At 32.7% G+C, this 18,052-nt stretch overlaps 1 long non-coding RNA gene across 7 annotated transcripts in view; it reads left to right on the forward strand.

The window, feature by feature from the left end:
* LOC149788845 (uncharacterized) overlaps nt 1-18,052 on the forward strand; it is a 147,999-nt gene that overhangs the window by 45,395 nt on the left and 84,552 nt on the right. For 4 of the 7 annotated variants that reach the window (XR_016424262.1, XR_016424261.1, XR_016424259.1 and 1 more), the window contains exons 5-6: nt 5,807-5,925; nt 12,844-12,934. This is a non-coding gene — a long non-coding RNA (uncharacterized LOC149788845). Of the gene's footprint in view, nt 1-5,806; nt 5,930-6,674; nt 7,835-12,843; nt 12,935-18,052 lie in introns of those variants that run through there. The other 3 variants (XR_016424263.1, XR_016424258.1, XR_016424264.1) reach the window with 2 other exon arrangements.

Here is an 18,052-nt window from a genome sequence, read left to right on the forward strand (position 1 = left end):
CATTTCTATGTCTAAATGACTTCCATGTATTTAACACTAACCCCATCCACCAGACAATTGCTTCCTACGTAGTCCTTATTTACGGTTTGATCTGTTCGAATGAAGATGTTTCATCTGTCGTCAACGTTTTAGCGCGATTATAGTTTAAACAGGGAAGTGTAAACACATTTTTCTAATATTAGAGTTAATTCATTTTTTTAACTAACATGTATAGCAGTCGATAAAAGGGAAACGTTCTTGCTAGAAATGTGTCTGTGTATGTCTATTGATTAATACATGTTATACTATCGATCTCCTCAATTTACTGCTCGAGCACTATAGAAGATATATAGTGCAAAAAAAACCAGAACTTTCAACAATGAACCGTGGAAACCATGAGTCAGGGATTGCAAAAAAAACTACAGTCGATAAACAATCCCGGGACAATCATGGCTCTACATTTTTGTTCCTTTCGTAGGATTTAAGTTTAAAGGTCGATAAACTTCCCAGACTTTCTTGACTGATTATCCTTGATATTAAATAAAGACCTTCTACACTTAATTACTTGGGAGAGAAATGATCTATAATGATATTAAGTTGAATGGATGAGAACTACTGTGACGATCTGAAGTCACACAGCCAAAATACATGGTAGATTGTTCAAGGTATGGTGGTACAATTTAGACCAAAACACTGATGAAGAGTCAAGTGGCCGTAGGCAGGTTCCATGCATGTTGCTGAACAACATAACACAAGCAATGAAAATACAATTTCCTTAATCGTGAATGTCGAATGTAAACTTGCACGAACAGAATTGATAAACCTAACACATGACTGGTCTGCCTGTCTCTTTGTATATATTACAGAAACTGTGCAGTAAAATTAGACATGATCGTTTCAACTTAAAACACTCAGTGCACTTACGTTCAATGCATCACTAACCATAAATACTCAACTTTATTTTATCAAGTTCTCTCAAGGTCCCAATTATTAATTTTATCTGATTTATTATTGTATGTCAAGTAGTTATTATTCGAAAATTGCAAATACTATGTACTTCAAAGCAACATGAAAGACTAAGAACTATTACAGCATTCCTTTCGAAATGTGTATCTTTCTAGTCTATGCAGTATCACTTATTTGATTGTCATAATTTGTGTCCTGTTTAGTGCGAAGTACAGTTTTTGTGAATAGTAACACTTAGCTAATGCACTGGATTTTATGCACATTCTTACAATGAATAAAATAACTAACTTGGTGTACATGTATCGTAAAACGGATGTCAGTTTAAATCCGTGAACGGTCAGTATTCAAGTCACCTCCAATCACTCCATGGCCTCTCCTCTCGTTATATGCTCAATTGGTTTAGTTACTAGCAGGGTTGTTTGACACCCTCTCTATCATCTAGTGACTGAAGTTTTTTTTTGTTCCACAAAGAAAAGATAACCATTCATGAATGCACTTTTCGGGGCTTACATTGGTAATCCTTTCGGACCTTACATGGGTTATAATTTCAAATCCTAAGCTAGTGCCCAAACAATTATAGAGTGCTCATTTCAGACTGTTATTGAAGAAACACATGTTATATAGTTTCCAAGCCATGTCAGGTTGACACTATGATTGATAAAATTAATCGTTGCATAGCGTAAAACTCGACTGATTAGAACCATTATGTGTGATTATATTTATGCTCAAATATCATTTAATGATTTGCTTAAATAATGTGAATGACGTCATTCCTCAGGATCATTCTGTCCGAATCTAAGACCTACTCTTACGTTTCGTTTCACACTATCGATCTCACAATTTTCAATAATGTCGACAATATAATATTTGGTGATTGCTCCTTAAAGAATGTGCCGCCTTTCGTCATGATTGAATGTTTTAGTAAATTGTATAAAAAGCAATTGTTTTATTCTTGTACTACAAATATGTATTAACTGAATAAAGATGGTCCTTTTTGTGAAGGAATTGTAAAATCCCTGGCATACTATAACGCATTTCTTCTTATATTCTAAATCGGCAAATTAACCTTCACTAGCATATTAAAATAAGGTGTGTCCAGCAAGCAATTACCATTTTGCTGACGCTTTTGACTGTAAGTACATGAGTCTCATGGAAAAAGCTATAGCAGCAGATTTTCTTCTAATGACGTATACAATCATATAGAACAGACACTTGAAAGCGTGTGAATCTTTACGTTCTGGTTGAAGCTAAAGTGCGTAGACAGCAGTCATAAAATAAACCAGCATCAAATCATATGTCCGTATCTGGTCTCCAGGGTTAATGAAAAAGTACAGCCGCTATCAACAAACTTGATGAAGAGTGTTTCAAACGTGATGTTATCGCCGATTGGTTTAACCTTACGATTTTTTAATACTTAGCTGCTGAGAATAAAACACCAATATATCAATATGTTAAATAAAACAGTGCAAGATCATTTTAGAGTTATTTGTGAAGAGGAACAAAAGAAGTATTTCGTCTCTTTTTTCTGGACTAATTTGCAAATTTTACTGTCTTCTCATCCTCACAATAGAGCCAATTTCGTATTGTTTAGAAATAAAGACATAACTAGTCACGTTCATATTGTTGAGTAATACAGCCAGAACTTGGGCACTTTCTTAATGCTTAAGAGTAGGGACATAACTGAAACATTTTCATAATGCTGCGGTGTATAAGCATAATTGAAAAAATATAAATTGTATTAATACAGACATAACTGAAATAATTTCATGCTGTTGAGGAATATGAACGTAACTGAGACAGTACTTGAAATTTGCAATTGGTTTTCGTTTCATCCATTCTCTTTTAAGTCACGAATAAGACCAGAAATCATATAGTAATGCAGAATACTTCTTTCTTGCTTGTCCCACACAGGTTGCTCATATTCATGTCAATATGTTTGACACAATCGCCTATTTGTATACACATTTACAGGAAGGGTGTTTTTGTAAATACTTTTTGACAGATTGGTGTAATAATAAATACAGAACGCATTCTCCATAATTCCATTTTACAGATGGGTTGTCTATATAAATACATCTGTTGGGTGTATATCTCTGTAAATGTATTTGATAAACATCTCTCTCTGTGAATCCATTTGACAAATGGAAGTCTCTGTAAATACTTTTGACGCATGGGTATCTAAGTAAATACATGTGTCAGGTGGATATTTCTGTAATACATTTTGATAGATGGTATCTATTTCAATACAGTTACCAGCTATGTCTTTCTATAAATATCTTTGGGAGATTTCTATAACTATCTTTGGGAGATGTGTTATCTATATTTAATTAGCACTGTTAATTTTTTTTCTTCTCAATATTTGATGTGGATAATGTAAAACTGTATATAACAGCTAACGTTTTCCACGATAAGTGACAGTTTTGTAAACAATAGCAAATAACTATTAGGATTAACATCTTAGACTCAGTCAAGGACACTGAATTTCTTCACATAGCACGATATGTTATGCATTCCTTATTTTAACAGTACTCATAACTTTTCTCGATTAATGAATATTTGTCATTTATTCGGGATCTCTCTTCACGTCTTAATATTCAGCAGAAACTATTTCGGCCGTAGAAACGATTTTATATAAAATTATTTAAATCAAATATTTTTCTGTGAAAATACCAAGTGGTCAGAAATAATATCCTTCCACATAATGATTTGGAAAATTAGTGAATAAAAAAATTTATTATAGCGTCACAAAAATAGACTGTTGGCACATCAGTACATTTCAGGTCATTGCCATGTTAATACATACGAGACTACCGGCAACTACAGGTTCATCGACAACATTATCATGGAAATTATTTCGAATACCACTTTAAATTATTCATAACTTTATTGATTAGGACTTGTGTTAGTAATTCTACACTTATTTGGGGTTTAGTTTGCAAAACCGTAAGTTAATTTTAAATATAATTCCACCTTGTTTTCTACGGAAATTTACAAAGATCGATGCTTATCACTCTCTTCTGATACTTAGTTTAAGATGAAAGAGTTGTAATAAATATCTCTCTTTACAAATATAATTTGTCAGATGGTTAGCTCTGAAAGTACATTTCACGGATGGTTCGCTCTTTTAATATATTTGACAGATGAGTCTTTTCTCTCTATACATTTGTCAAATGGATCTCTCTTTCGAGTCCACAAATAAAATTCCTTACTCACAAAGAAAAGTATATTTTTTTAAACACTTAACTCTAGCATTGTCAGTAACAATTATTACGGATCCCCTTGGGTTATGCAAAACTTCCATATATATGAGTCAAAGAAGATACAGCTATGCCATCATTCTACTCATTGCGCAATTCGCAAATACAGATAGCAATACCTGACACCGGTCACTCCATCAGCAGTATGTGATATCTCTAAAACGTCTCCTACACAACAAATATTTGACATAAATCCACTGAAAATATATTTTGAATATATGTACTGATATTATTGTAGTAAGTGGTCTAAATGAATAAAACCCCGATGTTATACCCTTAAAATCTGCAATAGCAAAAAATGATACTTGATTTGTTTCTCATAGTCTTTACATTCTTGTATTTTCACTTGGACATAGTGCATCCTTACAGTTCACGTTTCAATGCAAGTTTCCCATCATGTCACGCGATGCTTTATCTTATTGGTCTACATAATTGATGCTTTCAGCAAGAAAGTGTTTATATCTCTCACAATATTCCTCTGTAGCAAAGTGTCACAGTTCTGAAGAATATCGTGCAGAAGGAGCAGCAAAAAAAGGGGCGCATTAAGCTGTACAGGTCATGAAAAACACGTAAATGTTAATAAACAAAATAAACAGTTTGTGTTCATGGAACCCTTACTTAGAGGTTTTGAATTCAACGCTTCTTATACATTTCTAACAACAGAAACACTTGATTGATAAATTATTTTATTTAAACTATTTAACTTATCAAACGCATCGTCTGTTATGCAATCTACATATTTAACAAGGGAATTTTTTTCCAAAAAATATTTATAAAATATATATCAGGTATATATAGTTCATTTATTTTGTTCCAGCCAAAACCAGTCTGATCTTTAATCTACTAAATCTGATAAATATCAGTCTAAAAATGTATTTAATACATGTTATAGATGTGATATGTATTTTATGTAGTTAATGTTTATTATTGAGTGAAATACAGTCATCAGTTGCAATTAGTGTGTTGTTCTCAGTTTACATATATTTAGCCATTTAGGTAACCTTGAACCAGGATTACCTGTTAAGAGTTTTATTCACTGAGCAATGCAACTACCCTGATTGTTGGTCATGCTAGGTTGTTCTATTGTATGACAAGTGGTAAACAACTTTTTGATTGGTTAGTTTGCTACTTGTCTGGATAAACAACATAGTATGAACAGCATATTAGTGGTCAGTCCATTTCTTGTGCTTGCAAGGATGTAAATTGGCCTTTGTCCCATATGATAAGGTAAATATTTTTATAATATGATTAATGTAATAGTTTATTTTATATGTACTCTGCATATTTCTCGGGAACGCATGTTGCTGTATTTTATTACATTTTAATAGGTTATCAATCTGCATTTTATTATTATTTTATCGTTCTGTCCATACCTTGTTTGTCTGTCTGTCTGTCTGTTCCTACTTTTGCTCTAAACACTGGCTGTTGTTTAGGTTTAGTTGATCCACTTCTCTCTAGTTGGATAATTAATAAATATATGGAGTTGTAAGTTATTCGTATTGAATGTACTGTAAAGAGAATCAAAGTAAACATACAGAACAATAATGCACTGATGACGATAATATTTATTATTATAATAAATGTAGTTTTTATTGTATTTGTAGGGTTTATGTTACAAAGCAAGGAGAAATGTCTCAGTCTCCACCTATGAACCCAATAAGGCATAATAAATCCAATACTGAACAAAACACTGGACTTGTATTTTCTCACCAATGAGTAGAAGGCAAGTGCGGTAACATATATATATATATATATTTCATCTATCTATCTATCTATCTATCTATCTATCTATATATAATTATATATATTTATTAATTAATTTATTTATTTATTTTTCTATATATTTATGTATTTATTTGTTTATCTATTACTAACTGTTGCGTGAGATATTTACGTTCTGCATAATATGCAGTTCGAACAATAGTTATGTTTTGTTGGGGATGTTATGTATTAGCACAATGGTGAACATTCTTTAGATTTACTTATAGTTTACATATTATCTTGCTGATTGTGAGGTTGTTTAATGTGAAAATTAGGAAACATAGTGGATTTGATTTTGGATATGCAATTGGAGACTAAACTTTACTCTTATTGTAATGTATTTTATTAGACAAAATAAAAGTTACTGACTGGAACCTAATAGGAATGCTTTTAATATGAAAATTTACTGTTAAAAAGTTTCATTTTAAAACCAATTTGGAACTTTTTCTGTTACATATGATGCACTAAACTAGGTCGAATCATAAATGTTATTTTGTGATTTGGCTGAAAGCCTATCGGATTATCCACAGAAGACGTGAAGCATCATTGTTTTGAACTGTTCTACCTTTCCGTCATTAGTACATTAATCTATGCAACCTTTCAATCATTGTTACATGTGCTTTGCAACATTTCATTAATTATTACATGGAACTTTGTCTTGTTTCAATAAGTATTACATCGAACTGTGTTACCTTTCATTGTTCCAGGCAGCCAAGTGACTATTCAGTAATTATTCCATGGAACTGTGCAACATTTTAGTCATTTAGCTACGAAACTGTGCTACAGTTGAGTCATCATTCTATGGAACCGTGATACTTTTCAGGTTTTATTCCATTTAACTGTTATTTTGTAGCCATCATTCTATGGCAAAGTGCTAATTTTCAGCTCAGAAGAACACTTTTAAATACAGATTAAATTACAAGAGAAATATAAGAAATAATAAAAACTGACAACATTGCCACACTGTTTAATCCATAACTTTTATAATATTTGGCAATTCCCTGTAACTTCCTTATCAATGTTTCACAAGTTTGGCTTGTTACATGCCTATGGAAATTTTCAAATTTCAGAGGTTTTATTTATACAGTGTCTCCACTTAGAATTTACAGTATTTCTTCTCATTCTTGTGTTTGTCTACCATTATTAATTGGATGACTCATTCTAAGACAAAGTGGAACTATGTAAATTTTAACTGTTCCCCATTCCTACGAACAAAAAAGAAATATCTCATGCTTATTGAAATTGCTCCAATGTTTTATAAAACAACATGAACAGTAAATGCACATTGTAACATTTTCCCAATTCTGTTACAGGTTTAGTAATAGCGCATTCGGATTGGAACGTTTCCCCTAGTTTTATTACAATAAAAAGAATATGAACTAATGTGTCATGGTCTGCATATATTAGTCATAGTGAATCTCTATTATCAAGTCGGCACACGTGCCTAAACTGTTTACCATCAATAAATTCTACATGACATATGCATAAGTGGTGTTTTTTTTTATTTCTTCCAAAGATTAATAAAAATTGTGTTTTTCTAAGCATGGTCATGTCAGGTGCTGTGCAATAAAATATTTTTTTTGCATGATATAATGTGTTATGGCAGGTATAAAAATGTTATTTGGACATCTGCATATCTAGCAGGTTTGCACTTAAGTTACCTAAATCTGTCCAATCTATCAGATTAAAAATAGTTCGGTAGCCTCTTTTCAGGTCTGACTGATATTTTGAACAAGGCAGAAGAGTTTGCTTAGCTTGGATGCTTTCCAAAACTTAGTTGGTGATACAGTATCCTCATATTTCATATCAAATTTACCAGGATGTGTTCCTTCTACCAGATTAATGTATATTACCTCATAAACGTATCTGAAATCTTCCATGAAATAGATCAACAACACTGGTTAGTATTGCAAAGTCTCCATGAAGCTTTATTTTCCTATTTACCTTTTATTGTTATTGACATTGAAATGCTATTTCTTAAAATCATTTATCATGGTCCAGGTCAATCCTATTAGAAATTGATATTATTATATATACTAACAATTGGTTGAGGAATGGATAAGCATTTGTCGTTGTTACGTTAGTGCTTTCACCTGTATACGTTCAAATCTGTATCATACTAATTTGTCTTTTTTATTATGTGTACAACTGTATACGTTTAAATCTGGAACATTGCTCTTGTCTTTGTTTTTTTTGTAGTGTGTACACCTGTATGCATTGAAATCTGTAACATAAGGACTTGTTTTTTATGTGCAAAATCTGGAACATAGGTCTTGTCATTGATTTTTATAGCGTATAACCTGTATGCATTGAAATCTGGAAAATAGCAAGTCATTATTTTTGTAGTGTATCCACACGATTACATTCAAATCTGTAAGATAGCACGTGTCATATTTTTTGTAGTCTGTAGACCCGTACGCATTTAAACAAGAATAATACAAGTTGTCTCAAAAATCACTGTGATCTATCACGCTTCACTACCCCTGGACAAATTATTATAGGCTGCATTGACCAAAACCACCACTCCCAAATATCAATTATAAGTCAACTTTATTTTAAAATTTATCAGCTTCTTGCCGTTTGGAAATATAAAAAATGCACCTTACTGGACATAAACATAACACATTATTATTGTTGTTAAACCTTTTTACAGTTGTCGCACATTATTACAGTTGTAACTTTATTAGAGCCATCACACGTCCTTGCATTTGTAACACTATCTTACATTTGTTACACTTTTAAGTGTTCACTTTCTTACAGTTTTCACACTTTCTTACAGTTTTCACACTTGAAATACATTTCTAACTTTCTTAGCGTTTTCACACTTAATTACAGTTGTCACACTATCATATAGTTTTCACACTTGCTTACTGTTGTCACAATTTCTTACTGTTGCTGCATGTCACAAAAGTCAATAAGATTTCAGTAGAGTTGAAATATGTGTGACATGCTAATATAATTGTTTTACTAATATAGGCTATTAATAAGTTGGCCTGATAAGACCTGGTTGCAATTAATATTTAATTGTTAGTTCCCATATGTGAAGTCTAAGTTTATTGTTAGAATATTTTTCCTCTTTTATTTAATAATAATCCTTCACTTCAATCGAGTTAATTTTAGTATATATACAAGAAATTGTTTGTTCTTTAGAGCATGATCACTGTGGTTTGTTTGCATGTAGGTATTTTGGCAACAACACACGGTAATCTCGCGTTGAAGAATATTCCGAAGTAAAATGAAGTCCATATTATTTTACTTTCAGTTTAATCTATAAAGCAAAATGTATGTTAATCTGTGATAAGAACTTAATTCACTTACATGAACATATGATCTATTAGGATTTCAACAAAGTGAACAGTTTACAACTGACAAACTAATGTACCCACTATATAGGGAAATATAATTTGCCCTAGTTCAACTGGTCATTGTATATATCACCTGTAAATCCTTGGATCAGTTCTGAGTTAGGATAGTTTTGTTTTAAAAGTAGTGTTAACATTTGAATATAAATCAATATATTATTTTCATGACGTGTTATATGTTTGCATGAATGTGTCAGTATTCAGCTGAAATACAAGATATTGTTGAAATTGGAAATTACTCGGTAGTCTAAAATCAAATCAGAGGTGTTGAAATGCAGATATGGTCTCTAAGCTTATTTTAGGTTTTGTAAAGAACATGTAATTCAATTAAGTTGAATGGTTATTAGAGAAAGCAATTGTTAAATATACACATCTTATACTTTCTGTCTCATGGTTTGCATAACTCATCACTTTACCAGGTGATCCGACATCAGGGCTCTTTTCTCGTTATAAAACTTTGTTGATAGCTTAAGGGTTACATAAAAGGGGCAGTGGCACCTGAACAATACCCTTGTTCCGATTAGGGACCCAGGAGTTGCTTGTCGAAAACTTGACCAATTCAAACTTGTTGACTTAGTAGCATGTAGGGTATTTGGCAAAATCAAACATTTCTCATTTTCATTTTTCTTATTTCTAACGTTCACCTTATTTTTGAATACCAAGGTAGCTAATATTTATAGAAGGAAAAGTTATATATGGATTTATATTCGAACTGTATTGCTTCTAAGGCTTATAAGATATAGCATTACAGACAGCATAAGATTAAGGGTATATCACCAAATTTAGCTGGGAGTTTTGGCACTTGTGTAATGTTTCTTCCGTGTTGTAACAAGAGATCAACATAAATAAATAAATACAGCCAGAGCAGGTCAGGAGAACACATTGGTCTAATAAATTCATTTGAAATGCTGGTTCATGTTATTTCGTCAAGATCTAACCTTTTATGATCAATATCCTCCCCGATGTTTCAATCTTTCGAACCTTTTATAATTTGTTTCCCAAACCAAAATTACAAACACATTTTATCACTTTTATTTCATTTAATATGCCCTAGTCTTACACCCAGTCGTGCGAGTAATGATACAAAGAAGATATCTGCAATAAGCTGTGTACAACATCCATTGTCCTGTAGCTCTGTATTTCCCAGTCATTAGGGGTTGGTATCAATATTGATATATCCTATACATTACCCAATAATACTTTAATTCTGCATTTAACATTTTAATTGATCATATCTTTGTAATATACATCAATTTTCAAAACTCCAAAATGAAAACTAATCATTAATGTTTGGAAATTAGGTTTTATAAGCAGTTAGGACATCTATCTTATCTTTGTAGACCATTATCAAGATGACACTTATGTTAGGTTACTAACTGAAATTTCATAATTGTGTCATTTAATCACGAAAGCAGAATAATTGGAAAATGTATGTGAGGTTCAAAATAGGGTAGGTCATCATAACAAATGCAAGCAGATGACTGTTTCAGAAGATATAAAACGAAGAGAAGAATGAAGGGAATGAAGATCAAATATATACATTGTATCACTTATATACATATATATATTTCAAACGTTGTAAACTAATACAGGTGAACACGAGAAAACCATAATTAAAAACTGATAAAAACATTTTTGGTTTCGGTATTTGGAAGGACGAAACCTACTGGTGCCTTTTATGATCACAAATCACTGTATACTTGATATGTCTCCCTCATTATGCTTTCTTTATATTTTTTTGTTAATTATTCTTCAGACTTAAATTCCATACACATATCATGCTTCTCATGTTTAAAGTGCTCTGACCTGTCCTTCATATATGATTAGTTTCGGTATTTGGAAGGACAAAACCTACTGGCGCCTTTTATGCTCATAAATCATTGAAGTATTTTATCTCCCAGTGATAATGTTTTGCTGATAGTACAAAGGTCAGATAAGATTGCGCAATTCATTCCATGGATGTCTGTGTTTGCATTTAAACCTCCAGGTTACTGTTGGTTTGAACCAGATCGTGCAAACATGGAATAGCGAGGACCTACTGAATGTATAACACATGTTAGGCAGATTTTGGACTGTTTGTTAGGAATTTGGCATCCTCAGATTTCTTAATCCAAGTTTCAACTTATTCGTTAAAGTCCAGAATAGCCCATATTTATGTAATCAAAAGTAACATATTGGCCTAAATCCAAAATGTATTGCTTTAAAGGGGGGCCCCGAGTGGCCGAGTGGTCTAAAGCGCTCTTCGTTACGGATCACTGCCATCTCACCTCTGTCTGCGGCGGTTCGAGTCTAAGATTCAGCCAATGTGGGCATGTGAGAAAGCTTGCCAGTAGCTTCTCGTGGGTCGGTGGTTCTTTCCGGGGTTTCCGGGTTCTTCCTCCACCATTAATACTGGCCGCCATGTATAGCCTATCGTGCTGAAAAATGGCGTTAAACCCCACAACAACAACAACAACAATTGCTTTAAAGAGGATAATATACCATAATTATGTTTTTATAAAACGATAGGTTTAGCATATTGCAAATCACCATCTCATGTTCAGCCTTGGGTCTCTTAGCCACTCTTGTTTTCTTTCTTCCTAGTCATATCAAAAGACGGGTTCAGTTGGATGAAACAATTGTGGATGTTTACCCCTGCCCTATACAAGGAAATGTTGATCCAAATATAAAAAATGTGAATACCCATAATTATGAAAAGAGTAATTTATGATAAATTATAAAGTTCACAAATCATCTATCAAAATATCAACTTACTTTAAATTATGTTATTGGAATTTGAACCTGTCATAAAGTATTTGGTGGTAAGTAATTGTGAGTATGGTTAATCACATGCCTGGCCATCCCATATCGACATATCTTGACACCGTCTTTTTGCATACATTTTTATCTATAATACGTCGAATTTAAAAAATGCCATGATATTCAAATCTGTCTGTGCTCATGCATTATCAATAGAACACATTACGAAATGCAATAAAACCTGGTACGTGGTTTTTAAATGCTAAAAATAAAAGAATTAATGAATAAATAAATAGCGATAGAGCTGGTCCTTAGAATAATAAAATCAGAGCAGGTCACAAGATTATATGATTACAAGACATTTCAAGTGCCAGAATTCACTTTCTGAATTTATATTTGTTTTACCATTTATAATTTGCCAAGTGATTAGAGCGACCGCCTCGTATGCGGGATGTCGCGGGTTCAAAACCTGGTCAAGTCATACCAAAATGGTACTAGCAACTTCTTCGATTGGCTCTTGGCATTAAAAGGTGAGTGTTAGAACTTGCCGTCAGGGTGACAGGATAATGTGACTGGGTGGGACATGATGCTATTTATATGTGGCGACATGATGCCCCAGTGCTAGACATAACTATAGACTGTTCCACCGCTGATATCAAACCAATACGACTAAAAAAGTGCTAAAGCTACATTAAAAATCAAACACACACACCCCATTCATAATTGATCTCTCTCCCCCATCTTGCTATCTTAACAACTTTTCATTATTTATTCTTCAGACTTAAATTCCAGACACATCATATCAAGCTTCGCATGTTTAAAGTGTCCTGATCTGTCCCTCATTATCATGAGTACACTGCATCACACAAGGTATGACATGTATCATCATTAACTGGGTATAAATGAGTGTTGTCAGTATTAATATATCATATGCATTAACAAGTAACACTTTAGTTTTGTTTTTCACAATTTAATGGATCATATATTTAAAAAAATGTTGGTTATATATGTCGATAATTTTCAAAATATTGAAATACATTATTGCCCTCATAAAACACGTTTTAATCACACTGGTTAGGTAAAAGAAGATAATTTATTCCCAGGTTGTCAGATTTTAAATAGCCTAGTTTATGTCGAAGATCAGCCACTTGCAATATTTATCTTACTCACTATTCAGCCATATTGCAGTTTGAACCGAACAAAAACACCTCAAGTTTGTAAAGAATTAGAATTATTTTATAACAAGATAAACTAATTAGATAAACTGGTTAGTCATGTCTGACCCATTTCCATCTCATACGGACAAATTGTAATCCCAATGTCTTGCAGACGTTTTGACCTGTAATGAAACGTACAATTATTACTAAAACAAACCTAATATATTTTAACTAACTACAAGTCCATCCAATCGTTTTGTAAAGATTGTATATGAAAATAGCTAAGGTATTCAAGTTTTTCTGTGTTGTCACATGTCAGTATAATACATTATGGTATGTTATAAAACTTTGTTTGGAAATAAACTAAAACATATTTAAACGTAATAACCGATGAATAAATATAGAAAAGATCCAAGAACACATGGATCCAATAAATTCATCAAATACACCAGTTAACTTTCATTTTAAGACTCTTTTATACCTTTATCTTTCATCTTGCACCCGCATTCCTTGTTTTTTATTCATTTGAAATGTTTGTCTTATTCATTAGAATTTAATCACAGACACGTTTTCTTACATCTGACATATTTAAAAATGTCCTAACTTGACCCTCTTCTTGTGAGTCACGAAACCAATGACGATAAAGTTAACTGCTGAAATCTGTGTGAAAAATGCATCGTCATATAGGTTAACCTTTCCAGGGGCTTAAGGGGTAATATCAATATTAATATATCCAATATATTACAACTAACACTTTAATTCTATATTTCACCTTTTAATTGATTGTATTTTTGAAACCAGACTTTTTGTAACATGTACCACTTTTCATGTCTCCAAAATCAAGATCAATCAATAATTTTGGAAATAAGGTTTTATTAGTAAACCCCAATCTTGCTGATCTCTGTAGACCACTGCTAATACCACACTTAAATTTCATTACAAAAGTTTTCTAGCGTTGTAATTTATTTTGTAAATAGAATGCTTAGAAAACTTAGAGAGGCTAAAATAGGTTAGGTCATTAAAGTACACACCTGCACATGACGGTTTATCAAGGTACAAACTTTAGGAAAGAAAATAGTGAAAGAAAACTAAAAATATATATTCACTCAACTGGTTTTCTACATTCCTCAACTGTTACCAACTGTTATAGGTTAACATAAGATACTTTTAATTTAACATTGATATGCATTATAATTGTTTCTTATGTTGCATGATAAAATATTCCAGTGCCTTTTATACGCTTTAAACACTGAAGTACTGCATCTCCCTCAGAGAACACTTTGTTGACATTAGTATAGTAAGGTAAGAGGGTTCAATTGATCAAACAGATGCCTGTGTCATTTCTAACTAGCCAGTTAATTCTCAATTTAATCTTTAGGCACAGTCATTCATGTATTTGTTTTTCTATTTCATAACAAAACTCATGCTGATTTGGACGAGATACTATTGTATTTTACCCCTTTTTAAAACAATGTTTTGACCCAAATATTAAAATATATCAGCCCAACGTTATAACAAGAATAAGTTATGATGGAAATGAAAATCAAAACTCAGCTATTTGATATATTTTTCTTACTACAAAGTATGCTATGTTGCAATTTAAACATAGCGTTAGCAAAGGATTCCAAGTATGTTATATCATGAAAGATCATTAGATCGATAGACAGAATGATTAATAATCTTCTGACCTTATAAAATCATTTCCATAGCATACCCACATACTCGTCTCCAGTTTCTACCATATGTTACAGACTTTTATGGAAAGAATAGTTAGTGCTGAAAATACTAAGTCTTTAACCATCTTCTCTATTGTAGATTGGATTTTAAATTTTAATACATTAATGAGCGAGTAAATAAATGAAACTAGTATAGTACAAGATAACTCAATGAGTAATAATTTCATTCAAAATGCTAGCTCATTTTCACCATTTTTATCTCTCTTTATCTTCAATTTCAAAACCCCAGCAATTATTTCCATCCATCTTGCACTTGTTCTTCAGAATTTAAATCCTTCACATATTGTAACATCTCTCTCAACTGTTAAGGTGATCTGAACTTACCTTCATGAGCATGGGACATGATACTTACTAATATATTTGCATTATATTAGGCACAACATGCAAATAATGGGTAAACAAGGTATACTAATCACAATCATGCACCTTGATGATTAAGCTCGTCATTGTCATCTAGATTGATTAGTGAACTAGGTTTTGTAATCAGTCATGTCGTTTGATATTAGACTTGGCATAACATTCATATTAATCAAGATTAATGGACAAACTAGGCGTAGTAATCATAGGCATGTAGCTGGATGCTTAGACTTGGCAAAGCATGCATAGTCATCTAGTTTGATGGGTAAACTAGTCGTAGTAATCGTAGTAATGTGGCTTGATAGTTAGACTGTGCACATCAGTCATACTGTTCTAGCTTGATGGGTAAACTAGGCGTAGTAATAGTGTTGTAGTTTGATGCGTATACATGTATAAGCATTCATACTTATCTAGCTTGATGGGTAAACTAGGCGTGGTAAATCGTAGTTGTCCGGATTGATGGTTAGACTTGCAACAGCATTAATAGTTCTCTAACTTGATGGGTAAACTAGGCGTAGCAATCATAGTCATGTAGCGTGATGTTTAGACTTTGGACAGCATTAGGAGTCATCTAGTTTGATGGGTAATCTGGGTGTAGTACTCATAGTCCTATAGCGTGATAGTTAGATGTGCACAGCATTCGTCCTCTTCACGCTTGATGGGTAATCTAGGCGTTGTAATCGTAGTCATATAGCATGACGCTTAGACTTGGAACAATATGCATAGTCATCTAGCTTGATGTATAAACTAGGTACATTACTCGTAGTCATGTAGCGTGATTGTTAAATGCAGTCATGTAGCTTGACTTTTAGACTTGGCACAGCTAGCATAGTAATGTACCTGGACTGTTGGACTTGGCACAGCATGTATTGTCATATAGCTTGATTACATATAAATATTATGTAATGGCCCTTTTCTGTGTTTCTTATTTTCTTTGGTCTTTATTTTATTGAAATCCTGCATCAAAACGAGACATTTAAAATATGATTTGTTTGTGATTGTATTCCCAACAATTCTCTATGAGACTACAATTTCAAATATACATTATTTACTTTAATGCAGTGGCAAATATATGTAATGTCAGTCGACTTCCAAGTCACTTAATACATGAGATGTCATGTCATGAGGCTTCAAGGCTTTGACACATGATATGCAATGTCATTTGCCTCCCAGGCACTTGAAACATACTCTGCCATGTTGTCATACTTCCAAGGCACTTGACAATTATATTTCATGTTATCAGGATTCAAGGTATTTGACACTTACATGTCATGTCACTGAATTTCCAGGCATATGGCATGTCATGTTATTGAATTTCCAGGCACATGATACACATCATTTCAGGTCATTGGGTTTCCAGGCAGTTGACACATAGCATGTCAAGTCACTGGGTTTCCAGGCACTTGATACATATCATTTCAGGTACTTGGGTTTCCAGGCACTTCATACATATCATGCCATGTCACCAGGCTTCCTAGGAATTGACTCACGATATATCATGTAATGGGCCTTTCTGTCACCTGGCACATACCATATCATGTCAAAGTTCTTTAGACACATGGCTATTCAGTATATATCTAACCTTAACAATATCTTTACCATTTTGGAAAAAATAATCAAAACAGACTTCAGGATAATTTTGATACTGGTAGGTTTATTGTGTAGGTTTATTTCAAACAAACATTTCTAAAAATCTATCAAATTTTCAGAAAATATTTTATTTTATATCGATAGTTTTTTATGGTGCTTTTAATATTCTTGTTTGGAATAAGAATAAAGAAACTAATATTGACAAAATCACACCACCTACTTTCCACTTCGAAATCCTACTTTCATATGATAACCTGACAGGAAAATTACTCTAGAAAATAGGTACCCTTTGGTTCATTGGTGATATTTTGATCTCAGGTGTTGAAACATTGACTGGAGGCCTTGTTTGCATGTTTATAAGGAATCACACATAGGGTTTGAAAAAAAGCTTATGTATAAAATATCAGTGTATTTATAAGCCTGAATTTCCTCCAATAAACTATAGATCCAAGTTGTCAAATGTCAGAATAATGGGCCCTGGATATGATTACACCTCTTATATATGGCTTCCTAGGTACATATTTATTAGAAAACATTTACTGGTATGTTAAATCAATCTACTGTTCATTTTTACATCAGTTGAATTGAATTCTTGCCCTGCAAGGTAGCTGGAAAAAAACTATCTGCTGCTCTGGAAGAGCTTTCTCATGCGCACAGACTTCTGTGTGAGTGTTTAAGAGATGCTCTAGATTTGTTGATTTATCTCACTTTTTATTACAGTATGAATCTAGATTATTTGGCTATGGTCAAAATGTGATTCCTGCAAAGAGTGATGATTAGTTTTATAGAATGACATTGATATTCCTACATATATGGATGATGAGTTTTGCTGACTGCTTCTCATATCCAAACCCAATTTTGAAGCCTGCGTCAACTATCGTTAACACTGTCCTGAATTTCATTTTGAGAGAACTGGTTAAAAGAAGACCATCTCAGTTTAAACACAATTGCATATTACATGAAGTTATCTTGGGGGCATTGATAACTTCAAGAAGAGAGTTGACGTGCTTGGGCATTAGTATTCGGAGATATTGTGCCAGTCTCAAACAATCAAGACAGTTTTAAATAATCTCAGATATTATTGGCTTATCCAGAGGATTATGAAATGTAAGATACCATCAACATGTTTATAGAAAGATACAGCTTCC

Source organism: Sinohyriopsis cumingii, chromosome 11, assembly GCF_028554795.1.
Source record: "Sinohyriopsis cumingii isolate HCF-2022 chromosome 11, ASM2855479v2, whole genome shotgun sequence".
NCBI lineage: Eukaryota > Metazoa > Mollusca > Bivalvia > Unionida > Unionidae > Sinohyriopsis > Sinohyriopsis cumingii.